Below are 19789 nucleotides of genomic sequence, written 5' to 3' on the forward strand. Positions count from 1 at the left end.
TAGAATGTATGGCCGATTCATGATCGCCATCGACAATTGTTACCATGGACTACTTTCTTAAAAAACGTGGACATGTGTGGAATGTAAAATGTATAATTCCATCTGACATTATTGCTGAGAGCTTTAATGGTAGTGCCATTGACATAGTGGGTTATGTCAACACTGATATTCATTTGAAAGGTAGAGAGGCAATGATTACATTGTATGTGGCACTTAAGGGAGTGAATGTTCTTGGTTAGAAAGATCAATGGAAACTTGGGATCATTCTTAATCCTAAGAGTCACGATCCAGTTTTAGTTATTGAAGAGAAAGAGATTGATAAAGGTATTGTGAGTGATTTTCCTGATGTTTTCACAGAAAAGTTGGGAAAACTGGAGGGTTATTCCCACAAAATCAAACTAAAGTCTAATGCTAATCTTGTCATACAAAAGTTATGCAATGTTCCTATTAATGTGGGGGATGAACTAAAGAACATGTTGTTGTGTATGGTGAATGAGGGTGTTATTGAGGAGATAGAGTCTTCAGAATGGGTGCCTCCGATAGTTTTGGCACGCAAACCTGATAATTCTCTGAGACTCTGTGTAGACTTGAGAACTGTTAATGCCAACATTATTGTGAACTGTCATCCCCTGCCCAACATTAATGAACTGATTTGCATGCTTGATGGGGCTAAAAAATGTCCACTCTTGACTTGAGGTCAGCCTACCACTAGATTGTGCTAACTGAAGATTCTTGTCATTTAACGGTGTTCATCACACCGCAGGGGCTATTTCAATTGAAATGTATGCCTTTTGGATAAGCCTCTGCGGGGTCTGTTTTCCAAATGTCTATGTTTCATCTTTTCAAAAATATGGAAAAATGGGTCAAATGTTTCCAAGATGATATCTTGATATTTTCAAAGGATGAAGTGGAACATGATAGACATCTTAGAGAAGTGTGTAGTGTTTTGAGGAAAAGTGGTTTGACTCTTAAAAGTAACAAATGTCATTTCTTTTGTAAATATGTTGAGTACCTGTGTCACAGGGTATCCAAGGATAGTGTAATTCCCAAGAAATGTCTTGTTGACGCCATTCTGAAAGCTCCAGCTCCTGACAATAGGGAGAAATGATTATCTTTTGCTGGACTTTGTGAGTATTATAGTACGTTTATTGTGAATTTTGGTACTAAAATGGAACCTCTCAGCGAACTCACGAGGAAAAATGTGGAATATCTATGGACAGGCAAAGATCTGCTTTTGAAGAATTTAAGAATGAGGTTGCCTAAGCAACTACTCTTAAACCCTTTAGGATGGGTGCAGAATGTATTGTTACTGTGGATGCGAGTATGTATGGCATAGGTGATGTGTTATCACAAAAATGTGGTAAAGAACAAAGGAATGTTACTTTTGCTTCACACACTTTGTCAGATGCTGAAAGAAGATATGTAGTAATTGAGAAGGAGCTTTAGGCCTGTGTTTGGGCCATTGAACATTTTTGTAATTTTATCTGGGGGTCATGTTTTATTCTCAAAACGGACCACAAACTTCTTGTGGGGATTCAATCTCCAGGCGGGGGTTGGAATGCTACTGCTCGGATTGCCAGAGTTGTTTCAAAACTTCAAGAATATTGCTTTGAAGTGGAAAACGTGCCCGGACGCAGCAATGTTATGGCTGACTGTCATGGCTTACTATATCTGATATGACAGACAATGTGGCTGTCATTGATGAAGATGGTGTACTTGCTGTATCTGATTATGTTTCTGATGAGTTTAAAGCTTTACAGAAAGATAACTGGATGAAGGATGATGTTGATGATCAGCTTTTGAGTCAAGTTAAAAAGTATGTAGAAGTTGGATGGCCAGAAAAGAGGAAACTGAAAGAAGAATTTGTTCCATTTTTTAGAATTGCTGACAAATTGGTGGTAGAAAATGGAAAGTGTTTTCCTCCCAGAGGTATGTTGATGGATATTTTGAGGTTAGCCCATGAAGGACACCCAGGGATGTCCTCTATGAAAAGACTCATATGCTCCATGTTTTGTTGGCCTGGTTTGAATAGGATGGCTGAGAAGGTTGTAAGGGACTGTCCTGTTTGCGTTAATAGTGAGAAAATCTTGAAGCCGGTTCCAGCTCCTCTTCAACCTATGCCTTGGCCTACCTCTCCTTGGCAAAAGGTAGGTTTTGATATTTGATGGACCTTTTCAGGGACTTCCTTCTGATTGTCATTTTGCTTTGGTCTTGGTTGATTATCATTCGGAATGGCCTGAGGTGAAATTGGTACCTCATGCCACGTCTAATGCTGTTATTGAATTTTTCAAAGAAGTTTTTTCTAAGGAAAGTTATCCTGAGGTAGTAATATCAGATAACGGTATTCAACTTGTATCTAAGGAAATGGAAAGTCTTTTTCTTTCAGCAATATTAAGCATGCTACCACTGCTTTGTACACACCACAAGGTAAAGGACAGGTTGAGAGATTCAATAGAGTCCGTTAGGAGTGCATCATCCGGGCACATGGTTCTGGAGGTTTGTGGAAGGACAAGTTGAGAGTGAAGCTATGGTGGTATCGTATTACTCCTCAGACCACCACGGAAGTCAGTCCTTTTAAATTGTTGAGAGGTAGATCACCTATCTCCAAGTTGTATCCTTGGTGGTTCAGGAGGGAACAAACCAAATTTTATGGTGAACTTAATATTTAAGAGATCAAATACAGGGTTCAGATGAAGCAAAATAGGATCAAGAAGTTGTATGATGAAAATTGGAAAACCAAGTGCCATTTTTTTGTGGAGGGGGTTGGGTGAAGGTTAAGAAACCGGGGGCCATATTCTCAAGAACATGTGATATTCGTCACCAAAATCGGTTAACGCAATGTTGCTTATCACTGTCTATCACGGAAACACATCTCTGTGTTAACGTCCTATTCACAACACGGCAGTAACATGCAATAGTTTCCCGAAAATGTGTCAAATGTCTGCGATAAAGTCAACGGGATGGTGATAAAAATATAAACCCCAACATGAAAAAGTTGCAATGGGCCCAACCGAGAAAAAAAAATCTGCGATGATCTTTACCAGGCCTGCAATTCACACACATCAGGCAGGAAAAATCACTATAAAAGAAGAAATAAAACACCAAAACAACTGCGAAGCACAATGGAGGTAGCCGGAGCAAGTACAGAGGACAACCAGAAGCCCACAAGCCTCACGGAGGACCAGCCTGGGACCTCGGGGTCAGGGAAGGGAAAGGATAAGAAGAAAAGGAAGACGCGGTTCAGTCCGCAGGAAAACAGCATCCTGATAACGGAGGTGATAGAACACCATCAACTACTGTTCTGTATTGTCCTGCGCTGCCTTGGTGGCAGTCCGGGGGTGGGGGTGCTCCTGGGGGTGTTGTGGCCGTCTTGCATTTCCATGCTGCATGATCATAGGCTCCATGACATCTGTTGGTCTTCAGATGTGGTTCTGGGCTGGGCTCCGTTTCATACTGTAGGTAGTCGTCCTACTTAACACCTGTAAAAGGCAGGTGTTCAATCCCTGCTGCTAACATACCTTATCACCTGTTTTGGGATTTTATCGCCAATCTGGCTAGTCGTTGAGAATGTTGTGAAGTGGTGTTGTTGTGGCTTATTGCACGGGAATGCCTACTCTGCATATCATTAGCGTTACTTGTCGGTGTCATCTGTGGTGATGTTTTTTGTGGCTGCTAATTGCAGGGAAACTGGTGATATCATCTGTTTGCACCAGCTTGAGAATAGGGCGATACATTTATCGCCACTTTGGCTTCGCCAAAGTGCCGATAACTCAGCGATAAGTCCTTGAGCATATGCCCCCAGGCCTGTTCACAAAGAGTATGCAAAGATTTGGCTGGGCCATGAAGGTAATCAAAGTTTATGGCAAGAGTGTAATGAGTCAGGATGGGAAGATCTGGAATGTTAGACGGGTGGCTAGATGTCACCCAGATTCAAATGAAGAATGTGACAATGGATCCTTCTTGACAGTGAACTTGGGAGAACCCCGTCTGCTCACATTGGCAAGATGTTGACCCGGCCTGAAATTATTCTTTTATTGATTCCAATGTATCTAGTGGGAAAAACTTTTGTGAATCTTTTGCTGAAGATTCTATGGCATCCAGAGTTAAATTGGGACCGTGTGTCAAATGTTTTCCTACCAGATGTGCTGATTTTGTTTAACTATTTTTATTGTTTTTTTATCTGTTATTGGTTATATTATAGTTTTCATGTTTCTTGTATATAGTTTTTATGGTACTTTTATTTTCTATGGGAAAAAGGTGTGTTGTATCTACAGCTTACAAGGACGTTCTTCTAATCCTTGTCAAACATTCAGGCATTGTAGATAAGCTGAACTTAGTGCCTTAATAAGACGTCATGCCAAGCTGAGGGTCAGGTCTGTGCTTTGAGGTACAAACTTTGAGGGTCTAATTTGCAATTGGACCCTGTAGTTGTCAAGAGCAGAGTAGCAGCTATCGCTGTTGCACCTTCATCAGTTACTGCACCATTAATGAACAGTCCTAAGATATAAGAAAGTGGACTATTAGTTGAACAGAGTTATAACTCACCTCAAATAATAATCACAACCCTTGTCAGGGTAAAGAACAAAGGTCATTAAATAAACCTGAGCTTGTCCCTCTGGTAACATGGCACAAAAGTAGTCAGGTTAAACTTAGCAGGAATCTGTAAAGTATTTATGCAGTACTCAAACAGTAATACAGTGAAAACAGAACACAAAAATATCACAAAAAAATAGACAATATTTGAATAAATACTATGATACCCAAACAACAAAAATCAAATAAGTAGAACTGGAAATATAAATTTTTACACTTTTAATTAAAATAGTGGCAAAAAGCACAAAGCGCCAACTGTGATCATTTGGCTGTGCTACATTGGGCCAAAGGCAATAGATAAGACTGACTGTAATGGAGCTTGTATCGCATATAGGGACCAGGGTCATCCCGGTGAAGTGTTTACCTTTAGACTTAGGGGAAAAAAATTACTCATTGATGAGTCGTCGGGAGGCCAAGCTTCAAGCTTGATCCGATGTGGGGTTCCATGATGGTGGGTTGCTGCAGAGCGGGGTCCCAGTTCAGTGGTTGACAAAGGCGGAAAAGCTATGAGCGAGCAAAGTCTGAAGACTATGCCCAGAAAGGGCTTCATGGGTTGCTGTTTGGCGTTGGACTTGATAGAGGCATCTACGTTCAGATTTCCTTCGGCGGGGAAAATAAGCAAGTTAAATCCAACTGGTGATTCAACATCAGCGACTATGACTCCACAGCAGTACCAGTATCCCCCCGGTGCTCTGGAGGAAAAGATGACAAAAATATGTATAAGTACCAGCTTTTGCAGTTTGGGCAGGGGGTGGGCACTTTAACACCAGCCAAGGCTCCTGGACTTGAGAGGCACCCCTTGGGGATTAGGACTCACTCCAGCAGTGGTCAGCAGCAGGGTCCAGGGCAGGTCCAGTTGGTACTGATCAGCTGAGCAGTTGCAGGAATGGGCCTCTGGAAGCTTGTTTTGTCATTGTAACTCAAAAAGAAGGTTTAGCCAACTGACCCTTGGAATCACTTCCAAGGTCCTGGGTTCAGGGCAAACAGGTCTTGTCTTTCTTCAGTTTCCTCACAGCAGGACAATCTTTCTTCTGATCCTCACAGGTCCAGGAGTGTTCTGAGTAGGGGGCTCAGAATGCTACATATGTGTCTAGTGGCAGCCTGTGGGGGGGAGAGACTCTACCCACTTTTGCAGCACTTCCTGTGGGTTTTATCCCACATTGCCCCACTCAACCTAAATCCAACATGGCATACCTTTTCTTCCCCTACTCAGTCCTCCCTGTTCCCACACAGGGGTTGGTCTATGATAATGAGCAAACCCTCTCTTGTGGCCACTACAAGCCAGTTCTGGTGCAGCCCTCCCCCACCATTGGGTTTGAAGACAAGCTGTCTAGGAAGCAAAGGGAGGGAAGCCTTGCTGTGAGTTACATCTGCCATAACAGGGTAGGCATTCTTTGAAGCTCATGAAATGGCTAGCACAAGCCCCAGGACATCCTGCTCATGGAAGAACAACATCTCTCCACCTCCAAGCCTTTAGTCCACTGTTTTGGAGCAGTACACATAACACCACAGAACGCGATTAGCAGTCAGGTGACCCTGGACTCTAGCAGGAAAGACACATTTGACTTAGGCAGAAAAATGGCAAATTTCTAAAAGTGTTGATTCAATGTAAAACTTTATTTGACTCAGAGATTAAATGCCATAAAAGTAGAAACAAATTCATACATATACAGCAATAAATTAAAATTAAGATAAAACCAGCATGAAACCCCCACATAAAATACATTACAATACTATATTATTCCTGATATGTGTGGAAGCCCAAGTATAAAGTGCAATTCTAATACAGACCAAAGGGTTCATTAGTGCAAATAAGAATTTCAAAACCACTCTGTAATCCCTGAAATTTCTTTCAAGGAGAAGTGGTTTTCGATAATCTTTTCTTAAACTCTCATAAAAACCACAAAATAGCTTACAGTGATGTGTGCTTAGAGCTGAAACACCATCACAAAGACAAGGTGTAGTGGCTGATGGATACTTTTTCATTTCAGGAACTACGACCTAATGGTGAACAGTACCCAATTGTAATCTGGTTAAAACAAAACGATGTTGGGTGTTAATCATCCAAGCCAGATAATGCTGACATCCCTCCAACAACTCATTTGATACATATACAACAACAGTATGTTTCTTGTATTCTTCCAGCCTTCTACACTCCTTTCCATAATTCAGGAAGGAGCTTTTAATACCACTTTTTTCCAAAAAGGATCCACTAGCAGGTTTGGTCATAATAGGTAAATCAAACAGCCTATTTATAGAGCCCATTTATATAGTAAACCAGGGTATTTTCAACATGTGGTCTAGAGCTAAACAGTCGGATATGATTGTCTTCAAAGTTTGTTTCTGTTTTCGACCTTATAAAGTGCCAATGTAAATGGGGTTTTAAAGCTAATGTGTCCTCTAAAAAATGTAACCCAGCCTCATTATATAATATAAAAGATGACGTGGATCTGAGTGTGCAAAAAAACGTTTGAGGAACTTGGAGTCTTCCACCTGTAATAGTTCACTGGGAGCACAGCTTCACATGCCTCCCCCTTCAGTAGTGGTTGTAATGCCCCATACGGTATAAATTTCAATTATTGCCTTAATTGGGGGACTGCCAATCGTATGGGAAAACTTGAACACTCCCTCGCACATTCTGCTCAGTTTCACCTGTGTGCTTGAAATATGCTGGGTCCAGGATCCACTGCTCGTGAATAAGACCCCTAGATAAGAGAAGGAGTTAACATTAACAATTGGTACTCCCTCCATATAAAAAAATCTTAAGTTTCTTCACTTTCCCACATACCATTGAAAAAGTCTTTGACTTGTTGATTTCCATTTGTAAACCATAATGTTCTCAAAGGTGTTTAATTTTTGTAAGCCGTCTGCTGTCCTAGATAAAAGGGCAGCATCATCGGTGCACAATAAGATTGGTAAAGGTTGTTTTCCAACAGCGGGGGCATCGGCATGAACTGTCTGCAATTAATCCACTATCACTTTGATAAAGAGTGAAAAAAGAAGCTCTACGCAGCCCTGCCTGATACCCCTCTTGATTTTGAACAAGGTGGAACATTTCCGATTAGGGCCATACCATACTGGGTCAGAGAGATTTCTATAATGGTGTGCTAAGAAACTAATTATGTTTCTAGGGGCACCCTGGTCAATCAATGTAGACCGGAGTAGAGTATGGTCAACTAAGTCGAAGGCATTACTGAGATCAGTGAAACAAAGATAAAGGGAACCTGACTTAGCTTTAGTTTATTTCCTAATGAGTAATTCAAGGTTCTTGCATTGTTCCATTGTCCACTGTCCTCTCCTAAACCCAAATTGCACATCAGAAATAATGGAACTACTCTCTGCCTAATCTTCCAATCTCTCCCTGAGAACCTTGCCCATCAAAGTAGCTGATGAATCAAGAGGAGAATTTGGGTACTAACACATGGGATCAGATTTGTTTCCCTTTTTAAATTAGGGATATGGTTGATTCGCCCGTGGATGGAGGGAATGTGCTTTCTGCTGCTGCATTCATTACTCTTGTCAAAATGGGGCCCCATAGCCCCCTCAAGGCTTTGAATGTATTTACTGAGACTCCATCAGGGCCTGGCCACTTACCCTCTGCACTTTTATCGAAAGCAAGGAGAACCTCCTTCAATGTGATGGACAGAGGAAGCTGCGATTTAATAAGATCTCCCAGACTGCTATCTAGGGGGGTATCAGCCATTACTGAAAGATACCACTGAATTGGGTGACCCATGCTTCACGAGAAAATAAGGAATTAAGGGCCAGATGCATCAAAAACCCATTTTGTGATTTCCTAATTGTGCATTCTTGCGATTCACAATTAGAAAATCGCAAAATGGAATGCATGAATGTGTGTTTAACACCTTCTGCAATTGCTAGGGGATCACAAATGACCTACCTCATGAATATTAATGAGGTAGGTTACAATTTGCGACTCAGTATGAATCGCAAAAATCACGGGGGTGGTGGCCTGCTGGGGTCATCAGATCACCATGTCCATGATTGCTTTTCAATAAAGCAATCTTTTTTTTGTAAAGCAGCCCGTTTTCCTTAAAGGAAAACCGGATGCTTTACAAAAGAGAAAATTAAAACATTTATTTTCATGGGACCACTGCCTGCTCTCAGAAAATGCATTTACAGTCATTCACAAAGGGGAAGGGGTCACTAGGGACCCCTTCCCATTTGCGAATTGGTTACCACATACTTGAAGTAGGTGGTAAAATGCGAATGTTTTGCGACTGCATTTCGGTTGCAAAACATTCATGCATACCAATGCGATTCGGTATTAGGAAGGGGTGCCCTAAACACGCCCCTTCCTAATAACAAATCGCAAACCCATTTTGTGAGAATTGCAAATTAGGGTTTGCTGCATCAGAAAGGCATTTTTTTACATTTGAAAAATGATGCCGTAGCTAGATTAGCCCATCCTTCCTCTTATAATACCTTTTTTCTCACTACAAGTACGGCTGCACACTATATTGTTTTTTTAAACCCATTATGATATATGCCTGCATTTTTTTCTTTTTTTCATGTGTATTCGTATGATCTCTTCATGTCACATTAATTAGAACAATGCAATGTTGTAGTCTATTACTAATCATTTATACAACTGAGATGTAAAAAAATATTTACATAAGTAGTTTGGTTAATAACTTTTCCAGGGCAGAGTAACACAAGGCAGTGATTTGTGCTGCTGTACGTTACCCCAGATTTACCATTAATGCAAGGCTATGTAATGTGGCCTTGCGTTGCTTGGTAAATCTAACCTAGATATTGTGTTGTTCGTGCGACACCATGTGTAACGCACGAGCAATGCAATACCATGATAAATCTGCCCCCGGGATCAAAGGCTCGGACAGGGAGGGTCAGTAACGAGCTTCCAAATCCCACACCGGCCCCACTGCTGCATGATTACCCTAATTCTTCTATATATTGCAGTGCAGTAAAAATAGCAAATCCAGGGAGTCAGTCCAACTCCTGGACAAGGGCACCCCGTCTAATGCCCTTGTGATGTGAAATTTGAAAAATATCCCTGTCTTTACTGTTACTTCCCTGCTTTCATGCACTACAACTCCAATTGATTGAGCTTGCTTTAAAATGATTTTGATAACTAATGTTGTGCATTTTAAACACACATTACAAATTCATTACAGTGCTGACGTTTTGGAAGACATAAACATCCTTGACAACAGTGAACATAAATAGATATTTATATAAAATTGCCTATAATAATACTGATATGAAAGCAGACTGGATCTCAAGGGTTACATTGTTTAACAAACCAATACATTGATACAGCGATTTATGAAAGTAGCATTTCTAAAAAAGGTGCCATCATGGTACTTTTTAAATATGTAGTTCTGAATGTGTAAGCACTTTTACCTACCTGCTCCCCACTGGTAGCATTACATTTAGAGGCCCTGGGTACACGTACTGCTCTAAACTAGGGACCTATAAGTAAAATAATGTGCCAATTTGGAATATATCATTTTTACCATTTTTAAAAGGAGTGCAAAGCATCTTACCACTCATTAACAAGAATTTGCAGAAGGCAAAAATCTGGGGGAAATGGTAATTTTCAATATAAGGGTATTCTGACAAAACTCATGCTGAATCTGTCTCCAGCACTCTTTCATCAACACAGAATGAACCACACAAGCAATAAGGTCTGATATGGCTCAAGACTGAGTCCTTTGTAAGAGCTCCACAAACTCTGTGCTGCAAGTAGGCCCAACATGCACATGACAGACTAAAGTTTAGAAGGTAATATCATCCAAACCTGGGGACCAGTTCCTGGGGTTAGAACAACCTATATACATATCGAATTTCCAAATTAATTTTGAAGAACATTGTTCCAGGTGTGGCTACTTGAAGGTGCAAACCTACACCATTCATGTAAATCCCTTCCCTGACTAGGGTGTGCATTTTGTGGCTAAACTCAACAGTACAAATATCAACGACATAAATCCAGCATGGGTGTTGAGGGTGGCTCGGCTCTCAACTTCATCAATCTGCCTGAAGAACAAGAACAATTCTTATACCTTTCTGCCAAGTCCTGCCAGCAGCTAAGCTGTGTTATGAGAACCTTCTTGCCAAGAAAAAATAACAATTCATTTAAAAAACCTGATCACGAATTAGGGCTTTCCTTTCATACAGTGGGGTATACTTACAAGGAAAGTGAATGAGCGCGGTGTAAACCTTCTTGGCATAACTCTGCACTCGCCACTTTGGAAACACAGGGCTGCACCATATTTAGAACAATATGGTGCAGTCCTGCATTTCCCCCTGTGCTGGCGCTAAATACAGTTGCCTAGCACAAACACATGCACCCTTGCTCAATAGTGCAAGGGTGCCAGCATTGTGGGAATTATTGTCTATCTATCTAAAGTAACATGCTCAATACCATGGTAAAGAAAATTGTGATTGAAAGAGTCATTTCTGTTCTGAATGGCATGTGAAGCAATAGGATACCGAGTATCTCCATTTTTCAGAGCCCGGTAATGTTCCACCATTCGGTTTCTAAGTCTTCTGACCGTGCTACCCACATACATTTTTCCATATGAGCAAGCAATTACATAAATTACAAATGTAGTTTCGCAATTGATAAATGTATCAATATAAAATGTACCTGTATTATTATATTCAAACTTTTGTACTTTCTTCACAGCCCACCTGCAAAAACTGCAATTACCACAGTAATGAAAACCTTTTGGACGTAAACGTAACCAATCACTTTGACTTGTTGTTATTAAAGGTTTAGGGTAACGTGGACTAACAAAATTAGCAATAGTCATCCCTTTTCGATATGTAACACTCGGTTTGTCCATAAGGAATGGATTTAAATCTCTATCAGAGCGCAACATATGCCAGTATTTCTGCATGATGTTATGTAATTTATGGCTCCCTTTACTTTTAGATAGACGGGGTGGTAACAGGCTATTAAAACTAAGAAGGAGAGAGGCAAGGTGGATTATGGTCCTTCGAGCTGTAGAGGATGGTCTTAATATTGATTCAGAGTTGCAATTCTTCTTAGGAGATCAATAGTTTTGGTACCTTGGACTATATTATCAGGCAGAAGACATGAAGTGAGTAAAGGCAAAATAATTTCGGAATGTTAATTGAGAGAGATTACAATATAATATTTTTGTACAATGTGTATTCATTTTAATTAGTATCCCTTGTTTTAAGACTGTTAAAAACTTTTGTGATAAGTGGTAGACTAACCATAGGTTTATGGGAGCTTCGAATGTCTATGTCACGAGCCTACTTTAAATTTATGGAGGTACATATTATACGTTAGTATATAATAACTAGAAAGGACAGCTTGGGGTGATGTGGGGCGCTCGATGTCCGGATGCCCGGGCTCGTGCCCTATGAATCGAGAAGGGCCGTAGATGGTGACTGTTAACAAGGTAATTGTGGGTCTAATACGTATGATGGAAATATTAGCGACAATTGAGCACATTAGGTCTATTCTTTGCCCATTCCAAAATGGCGGACACTAGAATGACGATAGCCCAACTGATTATGGCGTCTATACTGAAAATCGATTCTGTTAATAACATACTTATATAACGGTCCTATACCAATAATATGCTCTAAGAATTAATTACAATTAATATATAATAATTGATAATTATAACTGTGCCGTCATGCAAACATTTACTTTTTAATAATTTGTCGCGAATAAAATCACAAAATGTATAAATCGATGAGAATACCTCATTACGGTTTCTTAAAATATATATAAACCGTCTGACTATTAACACTAGTGATCGGTAAATGGTTACAAATCTTAAACTACGAGTGAAGTAGTACTTAAGCAATATGGCGGCTAACATAGACGCCAGCGTACCGAACACGGAAGGACTGTGCCGCGATACTGTGATGAGTTGCTATCCGATGGAATTAAACGATGGGCAATGAAATATCTTTATTAAATACTGATTTGAATGTTTCTCAAACAGATACTTGTAGCTGAGAAACTTAAAGGATGTTTGGGAACTAACGGATAATTACGAGTGGATTATGAGAAACGAAGGATATTGTTAATTTGGAGTAGGTAAGTCTTACTCTTTAATAGACGAGAATTCGTGTCAGTAGCAATAAGGTACATAGGAGATGCAATTTCTGTCCTATATTAATTTTGTCTTTTAGACTAGATCAGTTAAACACAAAACTTAATAAAGAACAGTGAAGAAGACATGATGGTCTGGCTATCAGGACAGGTAATGGTTTGAGATTATGAATACCACTGAATACATAGAAAACTGAGCGAAATAATATAGGTTTATTCTACTGAATACTATACCCTTATTAAAGTTCTTTTAGAGAGCAGCAGTTACGGAAGAAGTTTAATATACTTTGGAGCTAGAAGTCGCAAGAGTAAGCAGCCTACTATCTGATAATGACTGTGAGTGGTTAGCAGAATGAATTCATCCACAATAGTCTAACGAGTAAAACTAATATATTTGTGATAATTATATCCTTACTATTGACAGATTCTAAGGTGCACACTGAACTTTCAGGATATTCGAATTTCATATTAATACTGGAAAATAAGAACAGCTATTAATGATAGTAAGTAGAGCTGTTTACTGACCTTTCTCGCAATTGGACACGAGCTTTTGGGTTGGGACTAAGAGTGCCCTTATATCATTTCAGGTTCAGCCTTTAGAACTTTTTACTACAAAGAAAATGTTGGAATGAGGATTTATTGATTATAGGTAAATTACACTTTTGAACTGTCTAATTTGGCTTAAAAAACCGAATGTTTTGTGAATTAAATTGAGACACTGGGAGTCACAATATGGATATATACTTGGATCAAGCAGTCACATTTATGAGGGGACTATGTTTTCTCACTTAGGTGGTGATTTCATAACTAAACATAAAAAATCTTTGGATAATGGTACATACTATGGATAAATTTATAAATAGGGGTATATTATATCATGTTCCTATTATTTTCTGGCTTGCAGCCCTGAGGAAGTTGATTAGGCATGAGACAGATGCCCAACGAAACACGTGTTGGCTGCGGATTGTGTTAAGGAAACTTATGAATTGTGAAGTCTGAAGTCCAAAATAAAGTGGATCTACATTACGTTTACCTAAGAACTCTGGTGTCTGACTTGAAGGACTTGCAGTGGACTTATATCTACTAATACTGATGGTTGAACTCTGATATAAGGATATTTCATTTATGAGTGCTCAGCGAGAATTTTGGATCTTGAATACCCAGAGCTTTGCTCAGGAAACTTTTGGGGGGAGTGAGGTGACCTTCCCTGTCTTGCTTTTTGAGCACCTATTGTGATTTGTCAATTTGTACTTGAGCCAAATCCCTGCAGAGCGCCCACTTTTATCCCTGTTACCTCATATTTCAATTCATTAATTTTTTGGTTGGGCAGCCGCATTAGGCTCTTAAACACTATTAGGTATAATGAATCGTGAACAAGAAGCCTCAGATTTGTTTAAAAACCTAAGTACAGGCTCTTCTATTACTGTAGCAGTGGCCGCAACTACTCAGACAAAACAGGAGGGACTTAGAGCCAAATTTGTAAAACTTGAGAAATTAAAAAGAGCAGAACTTAACAAGTGGTGGGATGCGGCAACATTGAAACAATATTTAACTCTGAACCGCATTCCTAGGGGTTTGAGATCAACAATAATCCCTACTTATGAGGATCTGGAACTAGATTTGTTGGATAAGTGGGAGCGTGAGTTGAGTACTAGTTCTAGTAACTTGATGAGAATATTAATTGATAATGCAGAACGTAAGATAGCTAAACTTTTAGTAGAGATACAGGCTTGTGAGGATGAAATTAAACAACTTAATTTACCAGAAGCTACAGTGAAGAACTACAATAAGCTTGATGAGATATTGACAAATTTACAAGCAGACATAAAAAGAAGAAAGGCCCGCAAAATCAAGAGGGATGAACAGGATTATACATCAGGCAGAGTATTTACTTTTGCACGCAAATTTGACTATCTTTTTACAAAGGGACAAGGTAATAAGAGAGGACTGACACCCATGAGTTCAGCTGTAAACACATCTACTAGTAGTTTATCTACAAATGAGAATGATGACAATTCTGAAACTCGTAATGCTCCCACAGCAGATAACACTAATTTTTTAGAAGAAGTACAAAGAATCAGGAAGGGGAATCGAGATACAGGGGGGAGATTTGGGAATACCCCGTTAGGAAGACAAGGAGAGGGGGCCGTGGCAAACGCAGGAGAAGCAGTTCCAGGGATGAGAGAGAAACTGCGGTCTTGGAGAAAGTAAATACGGGTATCAATGAAATTGAAGTGATTAACCTTTCATCTATTGAATTGTCTGAAAGTATGAATAGGGTATTGAAGAAGGGTCTTGGATATTGTCCTACAAAGCCTATTGATTGGTACCTTACTAAAATTGAATTGTACAAGTTTGTACGATTATTGAAACTAAACATTTTTTTTTCGAAACAGGATAATGTCACAGCTAGACCAACCAATAAACCTATACTGAGTAACATAACTATTCAAGACCTTCATGATACTAAATTATTGTTGTCACTAACAGAATCTGAAGAAGATCCAGTTACGATGAGTTCACTTTTGGGGGATTTAGAGATTAATCCGGGATTAGCATCTGAAAGTGGATTTAAGGAGAAATCAAAATGGACACCGCAGTTATCTGCTGGTAATGTAGTTGATGCTTTCTATAAATCTGTAAATATGGAAATAGACAACATAATACGAAAAGAAAAACACCAGAGGAGAGTATCAGACAACTTGAAGATAGATGAGAGGGAAGCACTAAGAAAACTGACTGATCATCCAGACCTTATTATACGCAATGCAGATAAGGGTGGTAACATCGTTGTTATGAATCGTAAGGATTACAATGAAGAAATCTTATCACAACTAGGAGATAGTAGATATTATGAGAGGATAAGTACTAATCCCTTGGAAGGTGTTAAGAATAAGATCAACATGAGGCTCAAAGATTGGTATGATAGTTCCTTATTAGATCATGATGAATACTTATATCTTAAAATACAATCACCAAGGGCACCCTGCATGTATTGCTTACCGAAAATACATAAAAATCGACAAAAACCACCAGGAAGGTCTATAATATCAGGCATTGGTGGGCCCACAGAGAGATTATCACAATTTGTTGACTCATATTTAAGACCCTTTGTTCGTAATTTACCCTCCCATATTGAGGACACCAAACATGTGCTGAACATTACGAATGATATAGTTTGGGATAGTGACATGATACTGGCTACTCTTGATGTGGTATCCTTATATTCTAATATTGATCACGAGTTGGGAATTCAAGCTATTGAGAGCTTTTTAAATAAAAGACCAGCTGAATATTTGGATCACACATCAATGTTACTAGAGATGACAAGAATGGTACTGGAAAATAATTACTTTTTATTTGAATCTACCTGGTATAAACAAAAACTTGGTACAGCGATGGGTTCCAAATTTGCTCCGTCCTTCGCGAACCTCTTTATGGGGAGACTGGAGGCGGAGTGGATTTGGGGCCCGAAGGGACAGCAGTGGATCGACCACATTTACTATTGGGGTAGATTCATTGACGATTGTTTATTGTTTTGGAGAGGTACCTCGGACGAGTTGGAGTCTTTTTTTATTGATCTCAATACTAATAACTTGAATATGTCTTTCACTACACATTATGACAAAAAACATTTGACCTTTTTGGATATTCAACTTTGTGTGGAAAATAACAGACTGTATAGTCGCATGTTTCGCAAAGAAACTAGCTGTAATGCGCTACTACGAGCTGATAGTTGCCATCCCAAAAGTCAAATTAACTCCATCCCCTATGGGGAAATGATAAGAGCAAGAAGGAATTGCTCTAAAGAAGCTGATTTTCATGATAATGTACAGGATATGGTTAACAGGTTTAAAAACAGAGGATACTCGAATGATGTGATCAAGAAAGCTGTAAACAGAGTTTCGAAATTGCAAAGAGAGGTTACATTGAAACCTAAAGTCAGGAATGATGAATCCAAGAATAATCAGAAAGTTAGAATGATCACCAGTTTTGGTAAAGGGAGCCATAAATTATATAACATAATGCGGAAATACTGGCATATGTTGCGCTCTGATAGAGATTTAAATCCATTCCTTATGGACAAACCGAGTGTTACATATCGAAAAGGGATGACTATTGCTAATTTTGTTAGTCCAAGTTACCCTAAACCTTTAATAACAACAAGTCAAAGTGATTGGTTACGTTTACGTCCAAAAGGTTTTCATTACTGTGGTAATTGCAGTTCTTGCAGGTGGGCTGTGAAGAAAGTACAAAAGTTTGAATATAATATTACAGGTACATTTTATATTGATACATTTATCAATTGCGAAACTATATTTGTAATTTATGTAATTGCTTGCTCATGTGGAAAAATGTATGTGGGTAGCACGGTCAGAAGACTTAGAAACCGAATGGTGGAACATTACCGGGCTCTGAAAAATGGAGATACTCGGTATCCTATTGCTTCACATGCCATTCAGAACAGAAATGACTCTTTCAATCACAATTTTCTTTACCATGGTATTGAGCATGTTACTTTAGATAGACGGGGTGGTAACAGGCTATTAAAACTAAGAAGGAGAGAGGCAAGGTGGATTATGGTCCTTTGAGCTGTAGAGGATGGTATTAATATTGATTCAGAGTTGCAATTCTTCTTAGGAGATCAATAGTTTTGGTACCTTGGACTATATTATCAGGCAGAAGACATGAAGTGAGTAAAGGCAAAAAAAATTCGGAATGTTAATTGAGAGAGATTACAATATAATTATTTTTGTACAATGTGTATTCATTTTAATTAGTATCCCTCGTTTTAAGACTGTTAAAAACTTTTGTGATAAGTGGTAGACTAACCATAGGTTTATGGGAGCTTCGAATGTCTATGTCACGAGCCTACTTTAAATTTATGGAGGTACATATTATACGTTAGTATATAATAACTAGAAAGGACAGCTTGGGGTGATGTGGGGCGCTCGATGTCCGGATGCCCGGGCTCGTGCCCTATGAATCGAGAAGGGCCGTAGATGGTGACTGTTAACAAGGTAATTGTGGGTCTAATACATATGATGGAAACATTAGCGACAATTGAGCACATTAGGTCTATTCTTTGCCCATTCCAAAATGGCGGACACTAGAATGACGATAGCCCAACTGATTATGGCGTCTATACTGAAAATCGATTCTGTTAATAACATACTTATATAACGGTCCTACACCAATAATATGCTCTAAGAATTAATTACAATTAATATATAATTTGGTGGCCCTTCAGCTGACCCAACATGTTACTCAATCCACACATGTGGCTGGTCACATTTTGGACCCGTTTTTTACTAACTTAACGGATGTCCAAGTCCTGGCTATTTCTCCAGTGAGCTGGACCGATCATTTTTTGGTGTCCTTCTGGCTACCTCTCCCCGAAATCCCTACTATTCCATCTCCGAAGTGGATCCCTCGGCGTCACTGGAACAAGCTTAGGCTAGAGGACCTACATTACATCTTGGCTGAAGAGCCATTAGGCCCTTTGATTAACGCCTCCTCGGGCTACGACCAGTTCTGCAGCTGGATTACCAAGGCGATTGATGTATTGGTGCCCATCATCTCTAGTAAATCCAGCTCCAGGCAGTCGAGCCCTTGGTATGACAGTGCCCTTCGTGCTCTGAAGGGTTCATGTAGACGGGCAGAAAGGGAGTGGCGGAAGACGTATGATGCCGTCAAAAAAAACGCGTACGTGGCTTCCGTTAAGCTCTACCATCGAGCTATTTGTAGAACCCGTGCGGCGTTTTACGCGACGGAATTCCGTAACAGTCTTAACCCATCTAAGACCATTTTCAAAGCCCTTAAAAGTCTGTTGGCTAAGAGAACGGATTCACAAGTGGACGGTTCTACCTCTCATTGTGAGACTTTAGCCGCTTTCTTCTTGGAGAAAGTTAAGACTATTTATCAGTCGTTCCCCAGTACGACGCTGCCCTCCACTCCTTTGAACGGCCTTCGCAGTTGCCCGGTATTACACTCTCTCCCTATTCTATCCTGGGATGGGTTTGTTAAGTGGGCACAGCGAGTCAAGTCCGGTTCTCCTGCGGACCCGCTCAGACCTGCCCTCTTTAGAGATCCTTCTTTTCAGGGGCGCACTGTAGTGTGTTCGCTGATTAACCTCTCCTTGACCTCAGGTACAGTTCCTGCCAAGTGGAAGCAGGCGGTGGTTTCCCCGATCCTGAAAACACCATCATTGGATCCTTTAAAACCGGAAAACTACCGTCCCATTTCATTGCTTCCCTGGCCGGCCAAAGTCATGGAGGCTCACGTTAATCTGGCCCTCTCCGAGCATATGGCCCAGGCCAATGTCCTCGATCCCATGCAGAATGGGTTCCGTGCTGGTCACAGCACGGAGACTGCCCTTCTGGCAATGGTAGAACATCTGCGGACTGTGTTGGATGCAGGTCAAACGGCAGCGCTTATTTTATTAGATCTTAGCGCTGCCTTTGACACGGTGTCCCATCGCATCCTTCTGCACCGCCTGGAGGACATTGGCATCTCTGGCTCGGCTCTGCAGTGGTTCCGTTCCTTCCTTTTGCGTTGCCACCCCTCCTTTTCAGTCCAAATACCATCAGTTGGACCTGGGGGTTCCTCAGGGCTCCTCGCTGAGTCCCACGCTTTTCAACTTGTACGTGCGGCCGCTGGCTGATGTCGCCAGGCAGTGGGGCCTAACCATGGTCTCTTATGCCGACGACATGCAGCTAGCGGTTCCGATCAGCGGGGACGTCGAACAGGATGCCCCCAGGTTCAGAAACGGGCTGAGAGAGGTGGCCAGCTGGATGAATAACAACTGTCTCCAGCTGAACGCGAAAAAAACTGAGGTGATGATCGTTGGGAGGGGAGCGGATCGCTGGGGGGACAGTTGGTGGCCTCCTGAGTTAGGGCCGGCCCCTGTACCAGTGATGGAACTTAGAAACCTGGGAGTGTGGTTAGATCACACCCTCTGCTTCACTACCCACACTAAGAGAGTGGCGGCATGCTGTTTTGGTGTCCTGCGTGGGCTAAGGCCGGTGCTCAAATTTTTTGATGCTCCGACAAGACAGTTGGTTATCCAAGCGACGATTATCTCCCGGCTGGACTATGCTAGCTTGCTCCTGCTGG

Source organism: Lissotriton helveticus, chromosome 11, assembly GCF_964261635.1.
Source record: "Lissotriton helveticus chromosome 11, aLisHel1.1, whole genome shotgun sequence".
Classification (NCBI taxonomy): domain Eukaryota; kingdom Metazoa; phylum Chordata; class Amphibia; order Caudata; family Salamandridae; genus Lissotriton; species Lissotriton helveticus.